Source organism: Adiantum capillus-veneris, chromosome 21 (assembly GCF_014529385.1).
Source record: "Adiantum capillus-veneris isolate H3 chromosome 21, ASM1452938v2, whole genome shotgun sequence".
NCBI lineage: Eukaryota > Viridiplantae > Streptophyta > Polypodiopsida > Polypodiales > Pteridaceae > Adiantum > Adiantum capillus-veneris.
The window spans coordinates 24,049,244-24,058,464 of NC_140951.1; positions in this window are offsets into that span (position 1 = coordinate 24,049,244).

The window sequence follows — 9,221 nt, forward strand, 5'->3', positions numbered from 1 at the left end:
AGGGGACCAAGAGGAGAGATGGTTATATCTCAATAGGGGTCCAAAAGGAGGTAGTTTATCAAAGAGCAATGTGCATTTAATGGAGCTTAAAAGACCTTAGGGTTAGCTTCATTAAAGACCTCCAATGGTGAGTGTTAAAAGTCCTTTGACCTTAGGCAAGCTAGGGCTGAGCTTGAGGTGGGAACCCGACCTAAGCTTGAGGTGCTTGTCGTGGTTGATGACTAAGGTGCGTACTTGATGACTAAGGTGCTTGCTGGATGACTAAGGTACTTGGGGTGCTTGTCATACTTAATGAGGAAGGTGCGTGAGAAGCAGTGCTCGAAAAAAACTTTTTTCCAAAAACTTCGCAAACCTACATATGTGAAACAACGGAGGTGAATTGACAAAATTTGAAGGTTTTCACACCAAATTAGACTAATTTTTGTAAAATTTTGTAGGTTTTCTCACCTTCAAAAATAAAATTTAGAGGTAAATTTTCAAAATTTGTAGGTGGGATTACACTAAACCTAGGTTTTTTTCGAGCACTGGTGAGAAGCTTCCCATGCATGGGGGGGTAAGGTGCTTGAGTCAAAAAGAGAACCTACAACTTAATGAGGAAGGTGCTTGAGAAGCTTCCTATGCATAAAAGTCCCAAAGTTAGGAGAATCTTTGACTTAACTTTCCACTCACCCAAAGCGCACTCCTTTTCTCAAAGGGCACATGGGACACATGTCAGACTCTCCCTATGCTTAACCACATGGGGTGCTTGAATGCTATTGGTTGGGCTAAAGAGGGGTCCAATGAGCTTCTAGTTCCACTCAACAAATATCTAGATATTTTCGAACTCTCTCTCTCTAAGGGGTAAGAAGGACACTTGTCCAAAGACTACCCATACTTGATTGCATGTTGCATGTGATTGGCTAGGGGGAGAGGAGTAAAAATGAGCTTGAAGCATGTGAAAAGGCTAGATCTCGCCCCAAGCAAGCAAGGGGGGTGTTGGGGGGGTACACACACACACACACACACACACACACACTCATTTTGTGAATTAATTCTCACTTGGTGAAAGTTGAGGAAATCCACCTCCTTCTCCAAGCTTGTGAGAAGTGAGAGCCTACACCAACACTCTTGGCTATGGAATGCAAATCCAACCAAGAGCCATGCTTCAATGCTTAAGATTGCCATCTTCTCCATCTTCATTACTATGCTATCATGTATGCTAGCAAGAAGAGTGATGATAAGTGAAGAACTATTTCTTTCTCCTATGGAATGTTTCTTCTTCCTCTTCCCTACCCTCATTCCCCAATAGCTCTCTCCACCTTCGAAGGTGTTTGAGGCCTTGGGACTAAGGCTTGGGATAGTTAATGCTTTCTACAAAGTTTATATTATGTTTGTGATGCATAAAGCTTTCCATCTTCATTGCATCACCTAGGTCACAAGGAACCCAAAGATTGTATGGGAGAAACTATAATACAAATGCCTATTGGAGAGGGGACCGGCTCCGTATGAATTTGGTCATCAACTATTGTCATGTTCTCTAAACTCTCTCTCTCTCTCTCTTGCAAAAGTATTGTTCATGCCAAGCTAACTAAGTACCATGTTTATGTTGCTACCATCAATTAAGTTCACCCACTATGCTCACAAAGTAATCTCACAAAAGTGCTTCATTTACTTTCCTAATTCCGCTACTCTCAAAGTTCAGAGGCCATTTCCATTGCATTGGTATCAGAGAATTTGGTTTCTCTTTTCTTGCTTAAGAAGAGAGATCCTTAAGTAGCCTATTAATGGTTGATTTTGTTAATTATATTTGGGTAAGTGGGACTGGGATCTATTATTGGTTTTGTTGAGCCCACTATGTGGAATATGGTGCACACCTCGGAAGCTTTGGTCTTAATAATGGAGTCTTCTTAGACTTGCCTACAGCTTTATCATTATTGAGCCATAAGAAGTCCAAAAGGAGCTATCCCTCGGCAACTCTGCCATGTTAGACCCACTCCACTACTCTCTATAATTAACCAATTCGAGCCGTGGGTGTAGATACTTAAGTGCCTATTTTCAAAGGCTAAGAGGAGAAGCAACTAAGGTTTTGAATTGCCAAAGCATACACTAAGTAAACACATAAGTTTAATTAACATGGCTGGCAATAACCAAGAGAGTAGAATAAACATTGATAACTTTGATTTTGCACATAGAGGTGCTAATGATGATTCCCCCATGTTTGTTAATTATCTTGTTACTAGGTTGCAACAAGCTATGGGCAACCCTCTTTGCAAGCCGAAGTTACTCAGCAACTTCGTGCTTATGGGATTTTCTTTCCTCTCCAAGAGGAGAGAGAGCTTAGGAGGCCTCTTGATGAGACCCCTAAAAGAAGACTCTCTCCCATACGAGAGGAGGAATCCAAAGATCAAGAAAGTAATGAATCCCTAAGTTCCTCCGAAGATGTGGCTCCACGAAGACGGCGGACTAAACGATCGCCAACTCCTCCCAAGAGAGGAAACGGTTAACCCATAGTCCTTCTCCTCGTCACTTCAAAAAGGAAGAGAGGAAACAAAGGAAGAAAAGGGCAAGAAAGAGGTCACCCTCTTCTCCTTCTTCCTCTACCGATGAAAGCTATGGCTATTCTCCTAGAGAATACAAGAGGGAGAACATTGCAAAGCTTACTCTCCATGGCGAAGGTCCCAAAAGCTCAAGAAGTTCAAAGAGAGAGGAAAGAGTATCTTTTCTCACCTATGATGGCACCTTTGGTGCTCTGACAAAGTATTGGCCTTCATCCAACAATTTCATGCGGCCTTTGGAGACGAGAGCTTCACAGAGTCCTCCAAGCTATGCCATGTAGCTATGCACTTCCAAAAATCGGCTTGTCAATGGTGGGCTAGCCTTCCTGGCAACGACGATGCCCCAAAGACATGGAAACTCTACGAGTTTCCATCATGAAGCAATTCCTTGCAAATGATGCAAAGGACAAAGTGCTTACCAAATGGCGAAGTTTAAAGCTTCTCTCTCACGAGTCTATCCACAAATATGTGGACAAGTTTTGGGATTTACATCTCAAGGCTACTATCTTTTAAAAGATAGACTTTGTCAAGCAAAAGCAACAATTTTGTGCGGGATTACCCACAGAGATGGCCGAGTATGTCAACTCTCAACAGCCTGTTTCTATCACTAAAGTAATCCACCACACCATGGTTGCTTCGCGCATCAATTTCCAACAAGGGGCTAGACAGAATGTCAAGTCCATAGAAAATAAAGACAAAAGTGATGCCCAGGGGAAAACCAATGCCTAAATTCTTACCAAGGCTATTCCAACAACAACAACAACAACAATTGGTCCAAGGAGAAAGGAGTTTACAAAGGTAAAAATAAACTCTCTCTGAAGAGCTTGAAGCTTTTTGTAAGGACCACAAATGTTTTAAGTGTGGGGAGCAAGGCCATGGTTATCGTCCTTGCCCCAAAAGAATTGCCTGCACAATGAGACTCCAAGAGCCTCTATGTTTGAAGCTCCAAAAGAGGATGCTCATTGCCAAGGATTTCTCATTTCCTAGGCTTGGGGAAAGATGGAAGAGCATGATGCCTTTATTTTGTTTGACCCTGGTTCAATTCACAACTTCATATCCACGGAGTTGACCACTAAGCTAGGCATGCAAGCCCGCGAGATGGGAGATGCATTGAAAGCCGATGGATCTATCAAGGGACAAGACATCTCAGTTACTTCCTTAATTGGAAAATTAAAGCTTCATGCCCAAAGCTATGTGGACAAAGAGGATTTCTTCATCTCCCCTCTCAAACATGAGAATGTTATCGTTGGGGCACCATGGTTTAACCGCATGGCTTCCAACATGAAGTTCCCTGAAAGGAGAATCTATTTCACCTACTACAGGGAAGAGAGCATGTACATAGATGCTAATGAGTCGGGGAACACCATATCCTTGAAATAAAGGGAAGGAATTAGAGTTGTCTAATTTTCCAAATGGATCCCAAGATGTTTTTCATTGATGACATCCCTAGTGAGCTACCTCTAAAATGAGGGATGATGACCATGCAATTGAGCTCCTACTAGGGAGCTCACTGCCTAAGAAGCCTCCTTATCGAGTTTCACAAGCTCAACAAGAGGAGATCATGAGGCAAGTGCATGAACTGATGGAAAAAGGGATGGTGAGGTCTAGCTCCTCTCCATTTTGTTCACCATTGCTTTTAGTGCAAAAGAAAGACGACGCATATCACATGTGTGCCGACTATAGAGCACTAAATAAGATTACTATCAGAAATAGATTTTCCGTGCCGCTGGTAGAAGATCTATTTGATAATTTACATGTTTTGGCCTGACAAATGCTCCAGACGCATTCGAACTCATGATGGACAAAAATCTTCAGGCCATTTAAATTCTCTCGAGGAGTACAAGCGACATCTCCAGGTAATCTTTCAAGTTGTGAGAGAGAATAAGCTTTTCATTAATAAAAAGAAAAGTCAATTTTTTCTACAAAAGATTCAATATTTAGGTCACATTATCTCTAAAGACGGCACCCGTATGGATTCAACAAATTAGAGATAATAAAAGGATGGCCTAATCCAAGGAATCTATAGGAGGTACGAAGCTTCATAGGAATATGTGCATATTATAGACGCTTCATTTATAATTAAAAAAACGCTAATAGCAAGCCCATTACATGACTTAACAAAAAAGAATGCTAAGTATTCATGGACTGAAAAAGTGCAAGAAGCTTAAGGAGAATCTTATCTCTCAACGTGTGCTCACACTACTAGATCTTTCAAAGCCATTTGAGGTCCAATGTGATGCTTGTGCCTTGGAGCTATTTTGCTTCAAGAAGGACATACCATAGCATATGAGAGTCAAAGACTCAACTTTGATAAGGGCAAATATGAAAAAGAGCTACTAGCTATTCTATATGCCCTAAACATGTGGAAACAATATCTCTTGGGGACTCCATTCATCCTACGAATGGATCACAAAGCCATGATGCAAACCAAGCTCTTTGACAAACAAATGAGGTGGGAAAATTTTCTTTTGCAATTTAAATGTCATATTGCTCACATTGTTGGTAAGCACAATCAAGTGGTCGATGCACTTTCACAACAACCAAGGGTAAATGTGGTGTCTATAGCAACTCATAGTGATCTATCTTTTATGATAGATGAGTATGCTACTGACCGAGAACTTAAGTATGTAATTACAGCCTTTGCATTAGGGAAGAAAAAAGAACCTTTCACCTTGAAGGATGGTTATCTTCCAAACGGCAATAGGCTATGTGTTACTCACCCATACAATACGAAAGTCATGTATGAATCCCATACTTCTCCTTATGCGGAGCAAAGAGGGAATCCATAATCTACTCTTCAAGGAGTAGAAATGTATTTCTGTTGGTCTACCATGAAAATTAAACATACAAGAGTATGTTTCAAAATATGTGGTATACCAAAAGTTGAAATTTGATCGAGGGAAGCAGCTTGGATTGTTTCAGTCGTCAGGCTTAACAAGAAAACACACTCTATGCATGTCAAAAAGACTATTAAGGAACCTCTTTAGATCTCAAATTTTCAAGTATCATGGCTTACCAACATCCATAGTGTCGGACAAAAATCCTAGAATAACCAATAATTTCTAGAAGGGTCTCTTTGAGAATCTAGGAAGTAGATTAAATTTCTCTTTCGGTCTATCATCCACAAATAGATGACCGAAGAGAAATAACTAATCTAACGATTCTTGATCTACTAAAAGCCTATGTCATGGAAGTGGATCAACGTTCTCAATGAGAGAAGTACCTATCTCTTATGGACTATGCGTACAATGACTTTGAACATACTTCTATGGGAAAAGCACCTTTCGAGGTTAAAGTCCCTAGGGAAGTTCCAAAAGTCCCTTACCACTTAAAGTACATGGTAAGATCTTCACTACTGATGAATATAGTCGAGAATCACAAGAATCTTTTCCAAAGAGTAAAGAGGTTATATCCATCTCAAAGCAAAGGCAAAAATGGCTACTGCTAATAAGCATAGAAGAGCCTTAGCCTTTAAGAAACATGATTGGGTCTTGCTAAAGTTTCTCAAGGCTCGTCCAAGGCATACTACGGGCAAGAATCCTATGGGCCACCAAGAGTATTATGCTAAACTAGCAAAAAGATACTATGTTCCTTTTTAAATTCTTAAGCCAATCAATGAGATGGCTTATCAATTAAAGTTGCCCAACCATTGGCTCATACAGAATGCTTTCCATGAGAGCCTACGTAAGCCTTACAAAGGAGCGCCATCAAAAGAAGCAATAGTTGCAGACCCTCCAAAAATCGAAGATCAAGAAGAAGTACTTCAATCTGAGTCCATCCTATGACATGAAGACAAGGTATTAAAAAACGGTAAGATTATCTGACGATATCTTATTAAGTTAAAGAATTATCCTTTTAAAGATGCTAAATGGATGCAAGGAACCTAGCTTAAGGATAATATAAACCTTGTCAATGCTTACAATGCTGCACTAGAGTAAGCATATGAAAATGCATTTTAAATGAAAAATCTTTTTGTCTTATAAGACTAGTTCTCTTTTTATTGTGCACAAATTTAAGAAGTATGCATGCTTAGAATCATGTTTGTGGTGACGACGTCTCCCAAACAAGTAGAACTTGTCACTCTACTTTGGAAGTATGATATGGACTAAAGAGCAGGCATGCTTGCGGTAGCTACATCTCCCAAGTACCAAATAGATTAGTCATCCATCTTGAAATGATGTCGTAGGGTAAAAAGGGATCCTCTACCCGCTAAGAAACATGGACTAATGGCTAGGCTTTATCTTCTCTACCTCATAGTCGAGGATGACTATGAGTTCAAGAGAGAGGTAATGTCATATCTAGCTTACCCAAATGATTTTTTCATATTAAACTGATCATTTAATGTGGGAGAATAAACGGGAACAAGAGTTAGAATAGAGACATGTGCTTCTAGACCTATCTCAGTATGGGACCAAAAGGAGAGATGGTTGCATCTCAATATGGGTCTAAAAGGAGATGGTCTATCAAAGAGCAATGTGCAATAAGTGCTTATGGACTTACCTCAACAAGGGACCAAGAGGAGAGATGGTTACATCCCAATAGGGGTCCAAAAGGAGGTAGTTTATCAAAGAGCAATGTGCATCTAATGGAGCCTAAAAGACCTTAGGGTTAGCTTCATTAAGGACCTCCAATGGTCAGTGTTAAAAGTCCTTTGACCTTAGGCAAGCTAGGGTTGAGCTTGAGGTGGGAACCCAACCTAAGCTTGAGATGCTTGTCGTGCTTGATGACTAAGGTGCTTGAGGTGCTTGTCATGCTTGATGACTAAGGTACTTGGGGTGCTTGTCATACTTAATGAGGAAGGTGCTTGAGAAGCTTCCCGTGCATGGGGGGGTAAGGTGCTTGAGTCAAAAAGAGAACCTACAAACTTAATGAGGAAGATGCTTGAGAAGCTTCCTATGCATGAAAGTCCCAAAGTTAGGGGAATCTTTGACTTAACTTTCCACTCACCCAAAGCGCACCCCTTTTCTCAAAGGGCACATGGGACACATGTCAGACTCTCCCTATGCTTAACCATGTTGGGGTATAAAGCCCAATGTGGTCGCCCAGGTAAGTGGGCGGGCCGCCAGGTATGTACACATATTCTTTTGTAAAAACCTAATAAGAACTCAATATGCTCTACACATTACAGTAGAGCGAGTTCACCATATCGTCGTGCTCTTCTTCTCGCACTCTCTCTCGCGTCGCACTTCCACTCGTACTCCTTCAACTGGTATCAGAGCTCAGATCGAGGCTCGGGGTAGCATTTGCAGGTAGCCAGAGTCACCTGCTTAGATTGGAGTGAGATTCGACAGGCGGATACACGGCCCCAAATCTTGTGGGCGAGCCCGAAGAACTCGGTGTTCTCAGAATTTCATTCTGAGGTCATCTCGGCCACCGTTCGACTTCGACAAAGTTCTGCACAGGCCATTTTCGACTACGTGGTCTCGGCGGGTGCAGATCTGACTCTGCAAATTTGGGGTTTCGGCCTACGACTGCAGGTGCTGAGGATATCGGAACTCCCAGAGTGTTGATTTGTGGCTGTCTACACATCGAAGGGTGGCTCACAGTTCTTGGAGGCGTGTCACATACGACACGGGCGCATCTACACACAGACTATAGGCGACATCCACTAGTTCATCTGGTAGCTTGTGTTTGCTACTTGATATTCCAGATTTCATTCTGACATTGCAGGTACTTCCACATGGGATGTATTGTCAGAGATGATGTATGTCTGTTGAGGGTTTGCTGGCTGTGAGTCACGCAGCAAACAACCGCCGCAGCGGTTACAACATATAGTGGGAAATTTGTGGATGTATGACTTTGTGGGAAGTCTATGTACTGTCAGATTTACTGCAGCCTTTGTTGAGGGTCGAGTGAGGTTTTATTGAGCTGGGGGATTCTCGAATGTTGAGATCGGTGATACAAGTCTTGGAGCGATCCCTCGAGCACCCTTAGATAGGCAGCTAGGATGTATTGACTGTGAGTTAGACAGTTGGGATTGCATCTTTGCTTTACTGCCGTTGAGGCATTGTCGCAGTCTATCCTTACAGGACAGTGACAGGGCAGTGAGAGACAGTACAGGTGCAGGACAGGTTTACCCACAACTTACAGTGTTAGAGAGACAGATCAAAGAAGTTGATTTGGTTATCTCAAACAGAGTATATTGACAAGGTTTTGCAACGTTTCAATGTGGAGAAGGGAAAGGCATTGAGTGTTCCATTGCCACCATATGTGAAACTTAGCAAACAAGATTGTCCTGTGTCTGAGGAAGAACAGGCTGAAATGGATAAGATTCCATATGCGTCTGCAGTGGGTAGTTTGATGTATGCAGTGATTGCTACTCGCCCAGACATTGCATTTGCAGTGGGAGTAGTAAGTCGATACATGTCAAACCCAGGCAAGAAACATTGGGAGGCAGTGAAAGGAATATTGAGATACCTGAAAGCTACAAAGAGTATGCGCATATGATATGGGAGTCAGGAGCTAAGTGTAAAGGGTTTTATAGACTCAGATTATGCAGGTGACTTAGACAACCGAAGGTCTACGTCAGGGTATGTCTTTACATTGGCTGGTGGAGCAGTATCATGGCGTTCTAGATTACAAGATTATGTTACTCAGTCTACTACAGAGGCTGAATATGTTGCAGCATCAGAGGCATGCAAAGAATCAATTTGGCTTAATCGACTAGTAACAGATTTGGGAATCAAA